Source organism: Triturus cristatus, chromosome 5_2 (genome assembly GCF_964204655.1).
Source record: "Triturus cristatus chromosome 5_2, aTriCri1.1, whole genome shotgun sequence".
In the NCBI taxonomy this organism is placed as follows: domain Eukaryota; kingdom Metazoa; phylum Chordata; class Amphibia; order Caudata; family Salamandridae; genus Triturus; species Triturus cristatus.
In genome coordinates, this window is record NC_140588.1 from 5,393,150 (window position 1) to 5,413,407 (window position 20,258).

The window sequence follows — 20,258 nt, forward strand, 5'->3', positions numbered from 1 at the left end:
AGTGAGAGTGAGTCAGTCAGTCAGTGAGAGTCTGTAAGTCAGTCAGTGTGAGTCAGTCAGTGAGTCAGTCAGTCAGTGAGTGAGTCGGTCAGACAGTGAGAGTGAGTGAGTCAGTCAGTCAATGAGTCAGTCAGTGTGAGTGAGTCAGTCAGTGAAAGTGAGTCAGACAGTGGGAGTGAGTCAGTCAGTGAAAGTGAGTCAGTCAGTGGGAGTGAGTCAGTCAGTGAGAGTGAGTCAGTCAGTCAGTGAGAGTGAGTGAGTCAGTCAGTCAGTGAGAGGGAGTCAGTCAGTCAGTGAGAGTGAGTGAGTCAGTCAGTCAGTGAGACTGAGTCAGTCAGTGAGAGTGAGCCAGTCAGTGAGAATGATTCAGTCAGTCAGTGAGAATGAATAAGTCAGTCAGTGAGAGGGACTTAGTCAGTGTGAGTGAGTCAGTCAGTGAGTCACTCAGTCACTGAGAGTGAGTGAGGCAGTCAGTCAGTGAGTCAGTCAGTGAGAGTGAGTGAGTCAGTGAGTCAGTCAGAGAGTGAGTCAGTCAGTCAGTGTGAGTGAGTGAGTCAGTCAGTGTGAGTGAGTCAGTCAGTCATAGAGAGTGAGTGAGTCAGTCAGTGTGATTGAGTGAGTCAGTCAGAGAGAGTAAGTCATTCAGTGAGAGTGAGTGAGTCAGTGAATCAGTCAGTGAGAGTGAGTGAGTCAGTCAGTCAGTCAGTGAGTGTGAGTCAGTCAGTCAGTCAGTGAGTCAGTCAGTGAGAGTGAGTGAGGGAGTCAGTCAGTGAGTGAGTCAGTCAGAGAGTGAGTCAGTCAGAGTGAGTGTCAGTCAGTATGAGTGAGTGAGTCAGTCAGTGAAAGTGAGTCAGTCAGTGACAGTGAGTGAGTCAAAGTCAGTCAGTCAATGAGAGTTAGTGAGTGAGTGAGTCAGTGAGAGTGAGTGAGTCAGTGAGAGTGAGTAAGTCAGTGAGAGTGAGTGAGTCAGTGAGAGTGAGTCAGTCAGTCAGTGAGAAGGAGTCAGTCAGTGAGAGTGAGTCAGTCAGTGACACTGAGTCAGTCAGTCAGTAATTGAGTCAGTCAGTCAGTGAGAGTGAGTGAGTCAATGAGTCAGTCAGAGAGTGAGTGAGTCAAAGATAGTGAGTGAGTCAGTCAGAGATAGTGAGTGAGTCAATCAGTGAGAGGAGAGTGAGTCAGTCAGTCAGTCAGTCAGTGAGTCAGTCACTGAAAGTGAGAAAGTCAGTGAGTCAGTCAGAGAGTGAGTGAGTGAGTCAGTGAGAGTGAGTGAGTCAGTCATTCAGTGAGAGTGAGTCAGTCAGTGACACTGAGTCAGTCAGTCAGTGAGTGAGTTAGTCAGTCAGTGAGAGTGAGTGAGTCAGTCAGTGAGAGGGAGTCAGTCAGTCAGTCAGTCAGTCAGTGAGTCAGTCAGTGAAAGTGAGTGAGTCAGTGGGTCAGTCAGGGAGTGAGTGAGTCCTTCAGTGAGAGTGAGTCAGTCAGTGAGAGTGAGTGAGTCAGTGAATCAGTCAGTGAGAGTGAGTGAGTCAGTCTGTCAGTCAGTCAGTTAGGCAGTCAGTGAGAGTGAGTGAGGGAGTCAGTCAGTGTGATTGAGTGAGTCAGTCAGAGAGAGTAAGTCATTCAGTGAGAGTGAGTGAGTCAGTGAATCCGTCAGTGAGAGTGAGTGAGTCAGTCTGTCAGTCAGTCAGTTAGGCAGTCAGTGAGTGTGAGTGAGTCAGTCAGTCAGTGAGTCAGTCAGTGAGAGTGAGTGAGGGAGTCAGTCAGTGAGTGAGTCAGTGAGTCAGTCAGAGAGTGAGTCAGTCAGAGTGAGTGTCAGTCAGTATGAGTGAGTGAGTCAGTCAGTGAAAGTGAGTCAGTCAGTGACAGTGAGTGAGTCAAAGTCAGTCAGTCAGTGAGAGTTAGTGAGTGAGTCAGTGAGAGTGAGTGAGTCAGTGAGAGTGAGAGTGAGTAAGTCAATGAGAGTGAGTGAGTCAGTGAGAATGAGTCAGTCAGTCATTGAGAAGGAGTCAGTCAGTGAGAGTGAGTCAGTCAGTGACACTGAGTCAGTCAGTCAGTAAGTGAGTCAGTCAGTGAGAGTGAGTGAGTGAGTGAGTCAGAGATAGTGAGTGAGTCAGTCAGAGATAGAGAGTGAGTCAATCAGTGAGAGTGAGTGAGTCAGTCAGTCAGTGAGTCAGTCAGTGAAAGTGAGAAAGTCAGTGAGTCAGCCAGAGAGTGAGTCAGTCAGTCAGTAAGAGTGAGGCAGTCAGTGAGAGTGAGTGAGTCAGTGAGAGTGAGTCAGTCAGTGAGAGTGAGTCAATCAGTGAGAATGAGTCAGTCAGTGAGAGTGAGTCAGTCAGTCAGTGAGAGTGAGTCAGGCAGTGAGTCAGTGAGAGTGAGTCAGTCAGTCAGTGAGAGTCTGTCAATCAGTCAGTGAGAGTCAGTCAGTGAGTGAGTCAGTCAGTGAGTGAGTCAGTCGGTCAGTGCGAGTGAGTGAGTAAGTCAGAGAGGGAGTGAGTCAGTCAGTGAGAGTGAGTGAGTCAGTCAGTGAGAGTGAGTGAGTCAGTCAGTGAGAGCTGATTGAGTTAGTCAGAATCAGTCAGTCAGTGAGAGTGACTGAGAGTCAGTCAGTGAGAGTGAGTCAGTCAGTCAGTGACAGTGAGTCAGGCAGTGAGTCAGTGAGAGTGAGTCAGTCAGTCAGTGAGAGTCTGTCAATCAGTTAGTGAGAGTCAGTCAGTGAGTCAGTCAGTCAGTGAGTCAGTCAGTCATTCAGTGAGAGTGATTGAGTCAGTGAGTCAGTCAGAGAGGGAGTGAGTCAGTCAGTGAGAGTGAGTGAGTCAGTCAGTGAGAGTGAGTGAGTCAGTCAGTGAGAGCTGATTGAGTCAGTCAGAATCAGTCAGTCAGTGAGAGTGACTGAGTCAGTCAGTCAGTGAGAGTGAGTCAGTCAGTGAGTCAGTCAGTGAGAGTGAGTCAGTCAGTGAGTGAGTCAGTGAGTGTGAGTGAGTCAGTCAGTCAGTGAGTCAGTCAGTGAGAGTGAGTGAGGGAGTCAGTCAGTGAGTGAGTCAGTGAGTCAGTCAGAGAGTGAGTCAGTCAGAGTGAGTGTCAGTCAGTATGAGTGAGTGAGTCAGTCAGTGAAAGTGAGTCAGTCAGTGACAGTGAGTGAGTCGGAGTCACTCAGTCAGTGAGAGTTAGTGAGTGAGTCAGTCAGTGAGAGCGAGTGAGTTAGTGAGAGTGAGTGAGTCAGTGAGAGTGAGTCAGTCAGTCAGTGAGAAGGAGTCAGTCAGTCAGTCAGTCAGTGAGTCAGTCAGTGAAAGTGAGTGAGTCAGTGAGTCAGTCAGGGAGTGAGTGAGTCAGTCAGTGAGAGTGAGTCAGTCAGTGAGAGTGAGTGAGTCAGTCATTCAGTGAGAGTGAGTCAGTCAGTGAGAGTGAGTCAGTCAGTGAGAATGAGTCAGTCAGTGAGAGTGAGTGAGTCAGTCATTCAGTGAGAGTGAGTCAGTCAGTGAGAGTGAGTCAGTCAGTGAGAATGAGTCAGTCAGTGAGAGTGAGTCAGTCAGTGAGAGTGAGTCAGTCAGTGAGTCAGTGAGAGTGAGTCAGTCAGTCAGTGAGAGTCTGTAAGTCAGTCAGTGTGAGTCAGTCAGTGAGTCAGTCAGTCAGTGAGTGAGTCGGTCAGACAGTGAGAGTGAGTGAGTGAGTGAGTGAGTCAGTCAATGAGTCAGTCAGTGTGAGTGAGTCAGTCAGTGAAAGTGAGTCAGACAGTGGGAGTGAGTCAGTCAGTGAGAGTGAGTCAGTCAGTCAGTGAGAGTGAGTCAGTCAGTCAGTCAGTGAGAGTGAGTCAGTCAGTCAGTGAGAGTGAGTGAGTCAGTCAGTCAGTGAGACTGAGTCAGTCAGTGAGAGTGAGCCAGTCAGTGAGAATGAGTCAGTCAGTCAGTGAGAATGAATAAGTCAGTCAGTGAGAGTGAGTCAGTCAGTGAGAGTGAGTCAGTCAGTGAGTCAGTGAGAGTGAGTCAGTCAGTCAGTGAGAGTCTGTCAGTCAGTCAGTGAGAGTCTGTCAGTGAGTGAGTCAGTCAGTGAGTGACTCAGTCAGTCAGTGAGAGTGAGTGAGTCAGTGAGTCAGTCAGAGAGGCAGTGAGTCAGTCAGTGAGAGTGAGTGAGTCAGTCAGTGAGAGTGAGTGAGTGAGTCAGTGAGAGTGAGTGAGTCAGTCAGAGTCAGTCAGTCAGTGAGAGTGACTAAGTCAGTCAGTCAGTGAGAGTGAGTCAGTCAGTGAGTCAGTCAGTGAGAGTGAGTCAGTAAGTCAGTGAGTGTGAGTGAGTGAGTCAGTCATTGAGTCAATCAGTGAGAGTGAGTGAGTGAATGAGGTTGTCAGTCAGTGAGTCAGTCTGAGAGTGAGTCAGTCAAAGTGAGTGTCAGTCAGTGTGAGTGAGTCAGTCAGTGAGAGTGAGTGAGTCAGTCAGAGTCAGTCAGTCAGTGAGAGTCAGTCAGTCAGTGAGTCAGTCAGTGAGTCAGTCAGTGAGAGTGAGTCAGTCAGTCAGTCAGTGTGAGTGAGACAGTCAGTTAGTGAGAGTGAGTAAGTCAGTGAGAGTCAGTCAGTCAGTGAGTGAGTCAGTCAGTCAGTGAGTGAGTCAGTCAGTCAGTGAGAGTCAGTGAGTCAGTGAGAGTGAGTGAGTCAGTCAGTGAGTCAGTCAGAGATAGTGAGTGAGTCAGTCAGTGAGAGTGAGTCAGTCAGTGAGTCAGTCAGTGAGAGTCAGTGAGTCAGTCAGTGAGTCAGTCAGTGAGAATGAGTCAGTCAGTGAATCAGTCAGTGAGAGTGAGTGAGTCAGTCAGTGAGAGTGAGTGAGTCAGTCAGTGAGACTGAGTCAGTCAGTGAAAGAGTCAGTGTGTCAGTCAGAGAGTGAGTCAGTCAGAGTGAGTGTCAGTCAGTATGAGTGAGTCAGTCAGTCAGTGAAAGTGAGTCAGTCAGTGACAGTGAGTGAGTCAAAGTCAGTCAGTCAGTGAGAGTTAGTGAGTGAGTGAGTCAGTGAGAGTGAGTGAGTCAGTGAGAGTGAGTAAGTCAGTGAGAGTGAGTGAGTCAGTGAGAGTGAGTCAGTCAGTCAGTGAGAAGGAGTCAGTCAGTGAGAGTGAGTCAGTCAGTGACACTGAGTCAGTCAGTCAGTAAGTGAGTCAGTCAGTCAGTGAGAGTGAGTGAGTAAATGAGTCAGTCAGAGTGAGTGAGTCAGAGATAGTGAGTGAGTCAGTTAGAGATAGTGAGTGAGTCAATCAATGAGAGTGAGTGAGTCAGTCAGTCAGTCAGTGAGTCAGTCAGTGAAAGTGAGAAAGTCAGTGAGTCAGTCAGAGAGTGAGTGAGTCAGTCAGTGAGAGTGAGTCAGTCAGTGAGAGTGAGTCAGTCAGTGAGAGTCAGTCAGTCAGTGAGTCAGTGAGAGTGAGTCAGTCAGTCAGTGAGAGTCTGTCAGTCAGTCAGTGAGAGTCAGTCAGTGAGTCAGTCAGTCAGTGAGTCAGTCAGTGAGTCAGTCAGTGTGAGTGAGTCAGTCAGTGAAAGTGAGTCAGTCAGTGGGAGTGAGTCAGTCAGTGAGAGTGAGTCAGTCAGTCAGTGTGAGTGAGTCAGTCAATGAAAGTGAGTCAGTCAGTGGGAGTGAGTCAGTCAGTGAGAGTGAGTGAGTCAGTCAGTGAGAGTGAGTGAGTCAGTCAGTCAGTGAGAGTGAGTCAGTCAGTCAGTGAGAGTGAGTGAGTGAGTCAGTCAGTGAGAGTGAGTCAGTCAGTGAGAGTGAGCCAGTCAGTGAGAATGAGTCAGTCAGTCAGTGAGAGTGAATAAGTCAGTCAGTGAGAGGGACTCAGTCAGTGTGAGTGAGTCAGTCAGTGAGTCACTCAGTCACTGAGAGTGAGTGAGGCAGTCAGTCAGTGAGTCAGTCAGTGAGAGTGAGTGAGTCAGTGAGTCAGTCAGAGAGTGAGTGAGTCAGTCCGTGTGAGTGAGTGAGTCAGTAAGTGTGAGTGAGTGAGTCAGTCAGTGTGAGTGAGTCAGTCAGTCAGAGAGAGTGAGTGAGTCAGTCAGTGTGATTGAGTGAGTCAGTCAGAGAGAGTAAGTCATTCAGTGAGAGTGAGTGAGTCAGTGAATCAGTCAGTGAGAGTGAGTGAGTCAGTCTGTCAGTCAGTCAGTTAGGCAGTCAGTGAGAGTGAGTGAGGGAGTCAGTCAGTGTGATTGAGTGAGTCAGTCAGAGAGAGTAAGTCATTCAGTGAGAGTGAGTGAGTCAGTGAATCAGTCAGTGAGAGTGAGTGAGTCAGTCTGTCAGTCAGTCAGTTAGGCAGTCAGTGAATGAGAGTGAGTCAGTCAGTCAGTCAGTGAGTCAGTCAGTGAGAGTCTGTCAATCAGTCAGTGAGAGTCAGTCAGTGAGTGAGTCAGTCAGTGAGTGAGTCAGTCGGTCAGTGCGAGTGAGTGAGTAAGTCAGAGAGGGAGTGAGTCAGTCAGTGAGAGTGAGTGAGTCAGTCAGTGAGAGTGAGTGAGTCAGTCAGTGAGAGCTGATTGAGTTAGTCAGAATCAGTCAGTCAGTGAGAGTGACTGAGAGTCAGTCAGTGAGAGTGAGTCAGTCAGTCAGTGACAGTGAGTCAGGCAGTGAGTCAGTGAGAGTGAGTCAGTCAGTCAGTGAGAGTCTGTCAATCAGTTAGTGAGAGTCAGTCAGTGAGTCAGTCAGTCAGTGAGTCAGTCAGTCATTCAGTGAGAGTGATTGAGTCAGTGAGTCAGTCAGAGAGGGAGTGAGTCAGTCAGTGAGAGTGAGTGAGTCAGTCAGTGAGAGTGAGTGAGTCAGTCAGTGAGAGCTGATTGAGTCAGTCAGAATCAGTCAGTCAGTGAGAGTGACTGAGTCAGTCAGTCAGTGAGAGTGAGTCAGTCAGTGAGTCAGTCAGTGAGAGTGAGTCAGTCAGTGAGTGAGTCAGTGAGTGTGAGTGAGTCAGTCAGTCAGTGAGTCAGTCAGTGAGAGTGAGTGAGGGAGTCAGTCAGTGAGTGAGTCAGTGAGTCAGTCAGAGAGTGAGTCAGTCAGAGTGAGTGTCAGTCAGTATGAGTGAGTGAGTCAGTCAGTGAAAGTGAGTCAGTCAGTGACAGTGAGTGAGTCGGAGTCACTCAGTCAGTGAGAGTTAGTGAGTGAGTCAGTCAGTGAGAGCGAGTGAGTTAGTGAGAGTGAGTGAGTCAGTGAGAGTGAGTCAGTCAGTCAGTGAGAAGGAGTCAGTCAGTCAGTCAGTCAGTGAGTCAGTCAGTGAAAGTGAGTGAGTCAGTGAGTCAGTCAGGGAGTGAGTGAGTCAGTCAGTGAGAGTGAGTCAGTCAGTGAGAGTGAGTGAGTCAGTCATTCAGTGAGAGTGAGTCAGTCAGTGAGAGTGAGTCAGTCAGTGAGAATGAGTCAGTCAGTGAGAGTGAGTGAGTCAGTCATTCAGTGAGAGTGAGTCAGTCAGTGAGAGTGAGTCAGTCAGTGAGAATGAGTCAGTCAGTGAGAGTGAGTCAGTCAGTGAGAGTGAGTCAGTCAGTGAGTCAGTGAGAGTGAGTCAGTCAGTCAGTGAGAGTCTGTAAGTCAGTCAGTGTGAGTCAGTCAGTGAGTCAGTCAGTCAGTGAGTGAGTCGGTCAGACAGTGAGAGTGAGTGAGTGAGTGAGTGAGTCAGTCAATGAGTCAGTCAGTGTGAGTGAGTCAGTCAGTGAAAGTGAGTCAGACAGTGGGAGTGAGTCAGTCAGTGAGAGTGAGTCAGTCAGTCAGTGAGAGTGAGTCAGTCAGTCAGTCAGTGAGAGTGAGTCAGTCAGTCAGTGAGAGTGAGTGAGTCAGTCAGTCAGTGAGACTGAGTCAGTCAGTGAGAGTGAGCCAGTCAGTGAGAATGAGTCAGTCAGTCAGTGAGAATGAATAAGTCAGTCAGTGAGAGTGAGTCAGTCAGTGAGAGTGAGTCAGTCAGTGAGTCAGTGAGAGTGAGTCAGTCAGTCAGTGAGAGTCTGTCAGTCAGTCAGTGAGAGTCTGTCAGTGAGTGAGTCAGTCAGTGAGTGACTCAGTCAGTCAGTGAGAGTGAGTGAGTCAGTGAGTCAGTCAGAGAGGCAGTGAGTCAGTCAGTGAGAGTGAGTGAGTCAGTCAGTGAGAGTGAGTGAGTGAGTCAGTGAGAGTGAGTGAGTCAGTCAGAGTCAGTCAGTCAGTGAGAGTGACTAAGTCAGTCAGTCAGTGAGAGTGAGTCAGTCAGTGAGTCAGTCAGTGAGAGTGAGTCAGTAAGTCAGTGAGTGTGAGTGAGTGAGTCAGTCATTGAGTCAATCAGTGAGAGTGAGTGAGTGAATGAGGTTGTCAGTCAGTGAGTCAGTCTGAGAGTGAGTCAGTCAAAGTGAGTGTCAGTCAGTGTGAGTGAGTCAGTCAGTGAGAGTGAGTGAGTCAGTCAGAGTCAGTCAGTCAGTGAGAGTCAGTCAGTCAGTGAGTCAGTCAGTGAGTCAGTCAGTGAGAGTGAGTCAGTCAGTCAGTCAGTGTGAGTGAGACAGTCAGTTAGTGAGAGTGAGTAAGTCAGTGAGAGTCAGTCAGTCAGTGAGTGAGTCAGTCAGTCAGTGAGTGAGTCAGTCAGTCAGTGAGAGTCAGTGAGTCAGTGAGAGTGAGTGAGTCAGTCAGTGAGTCAGTCAGAGATAGTGAGTGAGTCAGTCAGTGAGAGTGAGTCAGTCAGTGAGTCAGTCAGTGAGAGTCAGTGAGTCAGTCAGTGAGTCAGTCAGTGAGAATGAGTCAGTCAGTGAATCAGTCAGTGAGAGTGAGTGAGTCAGTCAGTGAGAGTGAGTGAGTCAGTCAGTGAGACTGAGTCAGTCAGTGAAAGAGTCAGTGTGTCAGTCAGAGAGTGAGTCAGTCAGAGTGAGTGTCAGTCAGTATGAGTGAGTCAGTCAGTCAGTGAAAGTGAGTCAGTCAGTGACAGTGAGTGAGTCAAAGTCAGTCAGTCAGTGAGAGTTAGTGAGTGAGTGAGTCAGTGAGAGTGAGTGAGTCAGTGAGAGTGAGTAAGTCAGTGAGAGTGAGTGAGTCAGTGAGAGTGAGTCAGTCAGTCAGTGAGAAGGAGTCAGTCAGTGAGAGTGAGTCAGTCAGTGACACTGAGTCAGTCAGTCAGTAAGTGAGTCAGTCAGTCAGTGAGAGTGAGTGAGTAAATGAGTCAGTCAGAGTGAGTGAGTCAGAGATAGTGAGTGAGTCAGTTAGAGATAGTGAGTGAGTCAATCAATGAGAGTGAGTGAGTCAGTCAGTCAGTCAGTGAGTCAGTCAGTGAAAGTGAGAAAGTCAGTGAGTCAGTCAGAGAGTGAGTGAGTCAGTCAGTGAGAGTGAGTCAGTCAGTGAGAGTGAGTCAGTCAGTGAGAGTCAGTCAGTCAGTGAGTCAGTGAGAGTGAGTCAGTCAGTCAGTGAGAGTCTGTCAGTCAGTCAGTGAGAGTCAGTCAGTGAGTCAGTCAGTCAGTGAGTCAGTCAGTGAGTCAGTCAGTGTGAGTGAGTCAGTCAGTGAAAGTGAGTCAGTCAGTGGGAGTGAGTCAGTCAGTGAGAGTGAGTCAGTCAGTCAGTGTGAGTGAGTCAGTCAATGAAAGTGAGTCAGTCAGTGGGAGTGAGTCAGTCAGTGAGAGTGAGTGAGTCAGTCAGTGAGAGTGAGTGAGTCAGTCAGTCAGTGAGAGTGAGTCAGTCAGTCAGTGAGAGTGAGTGAGTGAGTCAGTCAGTGAGAGTGAGTCAGTCAGTGAGAGTGAGCCAGTCAGTGAGAATGAGTCAGTCAGTCAGTGAGAGTGAATAAGTCAGTCAGTGAGAGGGACTCAGTCAGTGTGAGTGAGTCAGTCAGTGAGTCACTCAGTCACTGAGAGTGAGTGAGGCAGTCAGTCAGTGAGTCAGTCAGTGAGAGTGAGTGAGTCAGTGAGTCAGTCAGAGAGTGAGTGAGTCAGTCCGTGTGAGTGAGTGAGTCAGTAAGTGTGAGTGAGTGAGTCAGTCAGTGTGAGTGAGTCAGTCAGTCAGAGAGAGTGAGTGAGTCAGTCAGTGTGATTGAGTGAGTCAGTCAGAGAGAGTAAGTCATTCAGTGAGAGTGAGTGAGTCAGTGAATCAGTCAGTGAGAGTGAGTGAGTCAGTCTGTCAGTCAGTCAGTTAGGCAGTCAGTGAGAGTGAGTGAGGGAGTCAGTCAGTGTGATTGAGTGAGTCAGTCAGAGAGAGTAAGTCATTCAGTGAGAGTGAGTGAGTCAGTGAATCAGTCAGTGAGAGTGAGTGAGTCAGTCTGTCAGTCAGTCAGTTAGGCAGTCAGTGAATGAGAGTGAGTCAGTCAGTCAGTCAGTGAGTCAGTCAGTGAGAGTCTGTCAATCAGTCAGTGAGAGTCAGTCAGTGAGTGAGTCAGTCAGTGAGTGAGTCAGTCGGTCAGTGCGAGTGAGTGAGTAAGTCAGAGAGGGAGTGAGTCAGTCAGTGAGAGTGAGTGAGTCAGTCAGTGAGAGTGAGTGAGTCAGTCAGTGAGAGCTGATTGAGTTAGTCAGAATCAGTCAGTCAGTGAGAGTGACTGAGAGTCAGTCAGTGAGAGTGAGTCAGTCAGTCAGTGACAGTGAGTCAGGCAGTGAGTCAGTGAGAGTGAGTCAGTCAGTCAGTGAGAGTCTGTCAATCAGTTAGTGAGAGTCAGTCAGTGAGTCAGTCAGTCAGTGAGTCAGTCAGTCATTCAGTGAGAGTGATTGAGTCAGTGAGTCAGTCAGAGAGGGAGTGAGTCAGTCAGTGAGAGTGAGTGAGTCAGTCAGTGAGAGTGAGTGAGTCAGTCAGTGAGAGCTGATTGAGTCAGTCAGAATCAGTCAGTCAGTGAGAGTGACTGAGTCAGTCAGTCAGTGAGAGTGAGTCAGTCAGTGAGTCAGTCAGTGAGAGTGAGTCAGTCAGTGAGTGAGTCAGTGAGTGTGAGTGAGTCAGTCAGTCAGTGAGTCAGTCAGTGAGAGTGAGTGAGGGAGTCAGTCAGTGAGTGAGTCAGTGAGTCAGTCAGAGAGTGAGTCAGTCAGAGTGAGTGTCAGTCAGTATGAGTGAGTGAGTCAGTCAGTGAAAGTGAGTCAGTCAGTGACAGTGAGTGAGTCGGAGTCACTCAGTCAGTGAGAGTTAGTGAGTGAGTCAGTCAGTGAGAGCGAGTGAGTTAGTGAGAGTGAGTGAGTCAGTGAGAGTGAGTCAGTCAGTCAGTGAGAAGGAGTCAGTCAGTCAGTCAGTCAGTGAGTCAGTCAGTGAAAGTGAGTGAGTCAGTGAGTCAGTCAGGGAGTGAGTGAGTCAGTCAGTGAGAGTGAGTCAGTCAGTGAGAGTGAGTGAGTCAGTCATTCAGTGAGAGTGAGTCAGTCAGTGAGAGTGAGTCAGTCAGTGAGAATGAGTCAGTCAGTGAGAGTGAGTGAGTCAGTCATTCAGTGAGAGTGAGTCAGTCAGTGAGAGTGAGTCAGTCAGTGAGAATGAGTCAGTCAGTGAGAGTGAGTCAGTCAGTGAGAGTGAGTCAGTCAGTGAGTCAGTGAGAGTGAGTCAGTCAGTCAGTGAGAGTCTGTAAGTCAGTCAGTGTGAGTCAGTCAGTGAGTCAGTCAGTCAGTGAGTGAGTCGGTCAGACAGTGAGAGTGAGTGAGTGAGTGAGTGAGTCAGTCAATGAGTCAGTCAGTGTGAGTGAGTCAGTCAGTGAAAGTGAGTCAGACAGTGGGAGTGAGTCAGTCAGTGAGAGTGAGTCAGTCAGTCAGTGAGAGTGAGTCAGTCAGTCAGTCAGTGAGAGTGAGTCAGTCAGTCAGTGAGAGTGAGTGAGTCAGTCAGTCAGTGAGACTGAGTCAGTCAGTGAGAGTGAGCCAGTCAGTGAGAATGAGTCAGTCAGTCAGTGAGAATGAATAAGTCAGTCAGTGAGAGTGAGTCAGTCAGTGAGAGTGAGTCAGTCAGTGAGTCAGTGAGAGTGAGTCAGTCAGTCAGTGAGAGTCTGTCAGTCAGTCAGTGAGAGTCTGTCAGTGAGTGAGTCAGTCAGTGAGTGACTCAGTCAGTCAGTGAGAGTGAGTGAGTCAGTGAGTCAGTCAGAGAGGCAGTGAGTCAGTCAGTGAGAGTGAGTGAGTCAGTCAGTGAGAGTGAGTGAGTGAGTCAGTGAGAGTGAGTGAGTCAGTCAGAGTCAGTCAGTCAGTGAGAGTGACTAAGTCAGTCAGTCAGTGAGAGTGAGTCAGTCAGTGAGTCAGTCAGTGAGAGTGAGTCAGTAAGTCAGTGAGTGTGAGTGAGTGAGTCAGTCATTGAGTCAATCAGTGAGAGTGAGTGAGTGAATGAGGTTGTCAGTCAGTGAGTCAGTCTGAGAGTGAGTCAGTCAAAGTGAGTGTCAGTCAGTGTGAGTGAGTCAGTCAGTGAGAGTGAGTGAGTCAGTCAGAGTCAGTCAGTCAGTGAGAGTCAGTCAGTCAGTGAGTCAGTCAGTGAGTCAGTCAGTGAGAGTGAGTCAGTCAGTCAGTCAGTGTGAGTGAGACAGTCAGTTAGTGAGAGTGAGTAAGTCAGTGAGAGTCAGTCAGTCAGTGAGTGAGTCAGTCAGTCAGTGAGTGAGTCAGTCAGTCAGTGAGAGTCAGTGAGTCAGTGAGAGTGAGTGAGTCAGTCAGTGAGTCAGTCAGAGATAGTGAGTGAGTCAGTCAGTGAGAGTGAGTCAGTCAGTGAGTCAGTCAGTGAGAGTCAGTGAGTCAGTCAGTGAGTCAGTCAGTGAGAATGAGTCAGTCAGTGAATCAGTCAGTGAGAGTGAGTGAGTCAGTCAGTGAGAGTGAGTGAGTCAGTCAGTGAGACTGAGTCAGTCAGTGAAAGAGTCAGTGTGTCAGTCAGAGAGTGAGTCAGTCAGAGTGAGTGTCAGTCAGTATGAGTGAGTCAGTCAGTCAGTGAAAGTGAGTCAGTCAGTGACAGTGAGTGAGTCAAAGTCAGTCAGTCAGTGAGAGTTAGTGAGTGAGTGAGTCAGTGAGAGTGAGTGAGTCAGTGAGAGTGAGTAAGTCAGTGAGAGTGAGTGAGTCAGTGAGAGTGAGTCAGTCAGTCAGTGAGAAGGAGTCAGTCAGTGAGAGTGAGTCAGTCAGTGACACTGAGTCAGTCAGTCAGTAAGTGAGTCAGTCAGTCAGTGAGAGTGAGTGAGTAAATGAGTCAGTCAGAGTGAGTGAGTCAGAGATAGTGAGTGAGTCAGTTAGAGATAGTGAGTGAGTCAATCAATGAGAGTGAGTGAGTCAGTCAGTCAGTCAGTGAGTCAGTCAGTGAAAGTGAGAAAGTCAGTGAGTCAGTCAGAGAGTGAGTGAGTCAGTCAGTGAGAGTGAGTCAGTCAGTGAGAGTGAGTCAGTCAGTGAGAGTCAGTCAGTCATTGAGTCAGTGAGAGTGAGTCAGTCAGTCAGTGAGAGTCTGTCAGTCAGTCAGTGAGAGTCAGTCAGTGAGTGAGTCAGTCAGTGAGTCAGTCAGTGAGTCAGTCAGTGTGAGTGAGTCAGTCAGTGAAAGTGAGTCAGTCAGTGGGAGTGAGTCAGTCAGTGAGAGTGAGTCAGTCAGTCAGTGTGAGTGAGTCAGTCAATGAAAGTGAGTCAGTCAGTGGGAGTGAGTCAGTCAGTGAGAGTGAGTGAGTCAGTCAGTGAGAGTGAGTGAGTCAGTCAGTCAGTGAGAGTGAGTCAGTCAGTCAGTGAGAGTGAGTGAGTGAGTCAGTCAGTGAGAGTGAGTCAGTCAGTGAGAGTGAGCCAGTCAGTGAGAATGAGTCAGTCAGTCAGTGAGAGTGAATAAGTCAGTCAGTGAGAGGGACTCAGTCAGTGTGAGTGAGTCAGTCAGTGAGTCACTCAGTCACTGAGAGTGAGTGAGGCAGTCAGTCAGTGAGTCAGTCAGTGAGAGTGAGTGAGTCAGTGAGTCAGTCAGAGAGTGAGTGAGTCAGTCCGTGTGAGTGAGTGAGTCAGTAAGTGTGAGTGAGTGAGTCAGTCAGTGTGAGTGAGTCAGTCAGTCAGAGAGAGTGAGTGAGTCAGTCAGTGTGATTGAGTGAGTCAGTCAGAGAGAGTAAGTCATTCAGTGAGAGTGAGTGAGTCAGTGAATCAGTCAGTGAGAGTGAGTGAGTCAGTCTGTCAGTCAGTCAGTTAGGCAGTCAGTGAGAGTGAGTGAGGGAGTCAGTCAGTGTGATTGAGTGAGTCAGTCAGAGAGAGTAAGTCATTCAGTGAGAGTGAGTGAGTCAGTGAATCAGTCAGTGAGAGTGAGTGAGTCAGTCTGTCAGTCAGTCAGTTAGGCAGTCAGTGAATGAGAGTGAGTCAGTCAGTCAGTCAGTGAGTCAGTCAGTGAGAGTGAGTGAGGGAGTCAGTCAGTGAGTGAGTCAGTGAGTCAGTCAGAGAGTGAGTCAGTCAGAGTGAGTGTCAGTCAGTATGAGTGAGTGAGTCAGTCAGTGAAAGTGAGTCAGTCAGTGACAGTGAGTGAGTCAAAGTCAGTCAGTCAGTGAGAGTTAGTGAGTGAGTCAGTGACAGTGAGTGAGTCAGAGTCACTTAGTCAGTGAGAGTTAGTGAGTGAGTCAGTCAGTGAGAGCGAGTGAGTCAGTGAGAGTGAGTGAGTCAGTGAGAGTGAGTCAGTCAGTCAGTGAGAAGGAGTCAGTCAGTGAGAGTGAGTCAGTCAGTGACACTGAGTCAGTCAGTCAGTAATTGAGTCAGTCAGTCAGTGAGAGTGAGTGAGTCAATGAGTCAGTCAGAGTGAGTGAGTCAAAGATAGTGAGTGAGTCAGTCAGAGATAGTGAGTGAGTCAATCAGTGAGAGTGAGTGAGTCAGTCAGTCAGTGAGTCAGTCACTGAAAGTGAGAAAGTCAGTGAGTCAGTCAGAGATTGAGTGAGTCAGTCAGTGAGAGTGAGGGAGTCAGTCATTCAGTGAGAGTGAGTCAGTCAGTGACACTGAGTCAGTCAGTCAGTGAGTGAGTTAGTCAGTCAGAGTGAGTGAGTCAGTCAGTGAGAGTGAGTCAGTCAGTCAGTCAGTGAGTCAGTCAGTCAGTCAGTGAAAGTGAGTGAGTCAGTGGGTCAGTCAGGGAGTGAGTGAGTCCTTCAGTGAGAGTGAGTCAGTCAGTGAGAGTGAGTGAGTCAGTCATTCAGTGAGAGTGAGTCAGTCAGTGAGAATGAGTCAGTCAGTGAGAGTGAGTCAGTCAGTGAGAGTGAGTCAGTCAGTGAGTCAGTGAGAGTGAGTCAGTCAGTCAGTGAGAGTCTGTCAGTCAGTCAGTGAGAGGGAGTGAGTCAGTGAGTCAGTCAGAGAGTGAGTCAGTCAGAGTGAGTGTCAGTCAGTATGAGTGAGTGCGTCAGTCAGTGAAAGTGAGTCAGTCAGTGACAGTGAGTGAGTCAGAGTCACTTAGTCAGTGAGAGTTAGTGAGTGAGTCAGTCAGTGAGAGCGAGTGAGTCAGTGAGAGTGAGTGAGTCAGTGAGAGTGAGTCAGTCAGTCAGTGAGAAGGAGTCAGTCAGTGAGAGTGAGTCAGACAGTGAGACTGAATCAGCCAGTCAGTGAGTGAGTCAGTCTGTCAGTGAGAGTGAGTGAGTCAATGAGTCAGTCAGAGAGTGAGTGAGTCAGAGATAGTGAGTGAGTCAGTCAGAGATAGTGAGTGAGTCAGTCAGTGAGAGTGAGTCAGTCAGTGAGAGTGAGTGAGTGAGTCAGTCAGAGTAAGTCAGTCAGTGAGAGTCAGTCAGTCAGTGAGTCAGTCAGTCAGTGAGAGGGAGTCAGTCAGTGTGAGTGAGTCAGTCAGTGAGTCAGTCAGTCGGAGTGAGTGAGTCAGTGAGTCAGTGAGTGAGTCAGTCAGTGAGAGTCAGTGAGTCAGTCAGTGAGTCAGTCAGTGAGAGTGAGTCAGTCAGTGAGTCAGTCAGTGAGAGTGAGTCAGTCAGTCAGTCAGTGTGAGTGAGACAGTCAGTTAGTGAGAGTGAGTAAGTCAGTGAGAGTCAGTCAGTCAGTGAGTGAGTGAGTCAGTCAGTGAGTGAGTCAGTCAGTCAGTGAGAGTCAGTCAGTCAGTGAGAGTGAGTGAGTCAGTCAGTGAGTCAGTCAGAGATAGTGAGTGAGTCAGTCAGTGAGAGTGAGTCAGTCAGTGAGAGTGAGTGAGTCAGTCAGTGAGAGTGAGTGAGTCAGTCAGTCAGTGAGAGTGAGTCAGTCAGTCAGTGAGAGTGAGTGAGTGAGTCAGTCAGTGAGAGTGAGTCAGTCAGTGAGAGTGAGCCAGTCAGTGAGAATGAGTCAGTCAGTCAGTGAGAGTGAATAAGTCAGTCAGTGAGAGGGACTCAGTCAGTGTGAGTGAGTCAGTCAGTGAGTCACTCAGTCACTGAGAGTGAGTGAGGCAGTCAGTCAGTGAGTCAGTCAGTGAGAGTGAGTGAGTCAGTGAGTCAGTCAGAGAGTGAGTGAGTCAGTCCGTGTGAGTGAGTGAGTCAGTAAGTGTGAGTGAGTGAGTCAGTCAGTGTGAGTGAGTCAGTCAGTCAGAGAGAGTGAGTGAGTCAGTCAGTGTGATTGAGTGAGTCAGTCAGAGAGAGTAAGTCATTCAGTGAGAGTGAGTGAGTCAGTGAATCAGTCAGTGAGAGTGAGTGAGTCAGTCTGTCAGTCAGTCAGTTAGGCAGTCAGTGAGAGTGAGTGAGGGAGTCAGTCAGTGTGATTGAGTGAGTCAGTCAGAGAGAGTAAGTCATTCAGTGAGAGTGAGTGAGTCAGTGAATCAGTCAGTGAGAGTGAGTGAGTCAGTCTGTCAGTCAGTCAGTTAGGCAGTCAGTGAGTGAGAGTGAGTCAGTCAGTCAGTCAGTGAGTCAGTCAGTGAGAGTGAGTGAGGGAGTCAGTCAGTGAGTGAGTCAGTGAGACAGTCAGAGAGTGAGTCAGTCAGAGTGAGTGTCAGTCAGTATGAGTGAGTGAGTCAGTCAGTGAAAGTGAGTCAGTCAGTGACAGTGAGTGAGTCAAAGTCAGTCAGTCAGTGAGAGTTAGTGAGTGAGTCAGTGACAGTGAGTGAGTCAGAGTCACTTAGTCAGTGAGAGTTAGTGAGTGAGTCAGTCAGTGAGAGCGAGTGAGTCAGTGAGAGTGAGTGAGTCAGTGAGAGTGAGTCAGTCAGTCAGTGAGAAGGAGTCAGTCAGTGAGAGTGAGTCAGTCAGTGACACTGAGTCAGTCAGTCAGTAATTGAGTCAGTCAGTCAGTGAGAGTGAGTGAGTCAATGAGTCAGTCAGAGTGAGTGAGTCAAAGATAGTGAGTGAGTCAGTCAGAGATAGTGAGTGAGTCAATCAGTGAGAGTGAGTGAGTCAGTCAGTCAGTGAGTCAGTCACTGAAAGTGAGAAAGTCAGTGAGTCAGTCAGAGATTGAGTGAGTCAGTCAGTGAGAGTGAGGGAGTCAGTCATTCAGTGAGAGTGAGTCAGTCAGTGACACTGAGTCAGTCAGTCAGTGAGTGAGTTAGTCAGTCAGAGTGAGTGAGTCAGTCAGTGAGAGTGAGTCAGTCAGTCAGTCAGTGAGTCAGTCAGTCAGTCAGTGAAAGTGAGTGAGTCAGTGGGTCAGTCAGGGAGTGAGTGAGTCCTTCAGTGAGAGTGAGTCAGTCAGTGAGAGTGAGTGAGTCAGTCATTCAGTGAGAGTGAGTCAGTCAGTGAGAATGAGTCAGTCAGTGAGAGTGAGTCAGTCAGTGAGAGTGAGTCAGTCAGTGAGTCAGTGAGAGTGAGTCAGTCAGTCAGTGAGAGTCTGTCAGTCAGTCAGTGAGAGGGAGTGAGTCAGTGAGTCAGTCAGAGAGTGAGTCAGTCAGAGTGAGTGTCAGTCAGTATGAGTGAGTGCGTCAGTCAGTGAAAGTGAGTCAGTCAGTGACAGTGAGTGAGTCAGAGTCACTTAGTCAGTGAGAGTTAGTGAGTGAGTCAGTCAGTGAGAGCGAGTGAGTCAGTGAGAGTGAGTGAGTCAGTGAGAGTGAGTCAGTCAGTCAGTGAGAAGGAGTCAGTCAGTGAGAGTGAGTCAGACAGTGAGACTGAATCAGTCAGTCAGTGAGTGAGTCAGTCGGTCAGTGAGAGTGAGTGAGTCAATGAGTCAGTCAGAGAGTGAGTGAGTCAGAGATAGTGAGTGAGTCAGTCAGAGATAGTGAGTGAGTCAGTCAGTGAGAGTGAGTCAGTCAGTGAGAGTGAGTGAGTGAGTCAGTCAGAGTAAGTCAGTCAGTGAGAGTCAGTCAGTCAGTGAGAGGGAGTCAGTCAGTGTGAGTGAGTCAGTCAGTGAGTCAGTCAGTCGGAGTGAGTGAGTCAGTGAGTCAGTGAGTGAGTCAGTCAGTGAGAGTCAGTGAGTCAGTCAGTGAGTCAGTCAGTGAGAGTGAGTCAGTCAGTGAGTCAGTCAGTGAGAGTGAGTCAGTCAGTCAGTCAGTGTGAGTGAGACAGTCAGTTAGTGAGAGTGAGTAAGTCAGTGAGAGTCAGTCAGTCAGTGAGTGAGTGAGTGAGTCAGTCAGTGAGTGAGTCAGTCAGTCAGTGAGAGTCAGTCAGTCAGTGAGAGTGAGTGAGTCAGTCAGTGAGTCAGTCAGAGATAGTGAGTGAGTCAGTCAGTGAGAGTGAGTCAGTCAGTGAGTCAGTCAGTGAGAGTCAGTGAGTCAGTCAGTGAGTCAGTCAGTGAGAATGAGTCAGTCAGTGAATCAGTCAGTGAGAGTGAGTGAGTCAGTCAGTGAGAGTGAGTGAGTCAGTCAGTGAGACTGAGTCAGTCAGTGAAAGAGTCAGTGAGTCAGTCAGAGAGTGAGTCAGTCAGAGTGAGTGTCAGTCAGTATGAGTGAGTGAGTCAGTCAGTGAAAGTGAGTCAGTCAGTGACAGTGAGTGAGTCAAAGTCAGTCAGTCAGTGAGAGTTAGTGAGTGAGTGAGTCAGTGAGAGTGAGTGAGTCAGTGAGAGTGAGTAAGTCAGTGAGAGTGAGTGAGTCAGTGAGAGTGAGTCAGTCAGTCAGTGAGAAGGAGTCAGTCAGTGAGAGTGAGTCAGTCAGTGACACTGAGTCAGTCAGTCAGTAAGTGAGTCAGTCAGTCAGTGAGAGTGAGTGAGTAAATGAGACATGTCAGAGTGAGTGAGTAAATGAGACATGTCAGAGTGAGTGAGTCAGAGATAGTGAGTGAGTCAGTCAGAGATAGTGAGTGAGTCAATCAATGAGAGTGAGTGAGTCAGTCAGTCAGTCAGTGAGTCAGTCAGTGAAAGTGAGAAAGTCAGTGAGTCAGTCAGAGAGTGAGTGAGTCAGTCAGTGAGAGTGAGTCAGTCAGTGAGAGTGAGTCAGTCAGTGAGAGTCAGTCAGTCAGTGAGTCAGTGAGAGTGAGTCAGTCAGGCAGTAAGAGTCTGTCAGTCAGTCAGTGAGAGTCAGTCAGTGAGTGAGTCAGTCAGTGAGTCAGTCAGTGAGTCAGTCAGTGTGAGTGAGTCAGTCAGTGAAAGTGAGTCAGTCAGTGGGAGTGAGTCAGTCAGTGAGAGTGAGTCAGTCAGTCAGTGTGAGTGAGTCAGTCAATGAAAGTGAGTCAGTCAGTGGGAGTGAGTGAGTCAGTGAGAGTGAGTGAGTCAGTCAGTGAGAGTGAGTGAGTGAGTCAGTCAGTGAGAGTGAGTCAGTCAGTCAGTGAGAGTGAGTGAGTGAGTCAGTCAGTGAGAGTGAGTCAGTCAGTGAGAGTGAGCCAGTCAGTGAGAATGAGTCAGTCAGTCAGTGAGAGTGAATAAGTCAGTCAGTGAGAGGGACTCAGTCAGTGTGAGTGAGTCAGTCAGTGAGTTACTCAGTCACTGAAGTCACTGAGAGTGAGTGAGGCAGTCAGTCAGTGAGTCAGTCAGTGAGAGTGAGTGAGTCAGTGAGTCAGTCAGAGAGTGAGTGAGTCAGTCCGTGTGAGTGAGTGAGTCAGTAAGTGTGAGTGAGTGAGTCAGTCAGTGTGAGTGAGTCAGTCAGTCAGTCAGAGAGAGTGAGTGAGTCAGTCAGTGTGATTGAGTGAGTCAGTCAGAGAGAGTAAGTCATTCAGTGAGAGTGAGTGAGTCAGTGAATCAGTCAGTGAGAGTGAGTGAGTCAGTCTGTCAGTCAGTCAGTTAGGCAGTCAGTGAGAGTGAGTGAGGGAGTCAGTCAGTGTGATTGAGTGAGTCAGTCAGAGAGAGTAAGTCATTCAGTGAGAGTGAGTGAGTCAGTGAATCAGTCAGTGAGAGTGAGTGAGTCAGTCTGTCAGTCAGTCAGTTAGGCAGTCAGTGAGTGTGAGTGAGTCAGTCAGTCAGTGAGTCAGTCAGTGAGAGTGAGTGAGGGAGTCAGTCAGTGAGTGAGTCAGTGAGTCAGTCAGAGAGTGAGTCAGTCAGAGTGAGTGTCAGTCAGTATGAGTGAGTGAGTCAGTCAGTGAAAGTGAGTCAGTCAGTGACAGTGAGTGAGTCAAAGTCAGTCAGTCAGTGAGAGTTAGTGAGTGAGTCAGTGAGAGTGAGTGAGTCAGTGAGAGTGAG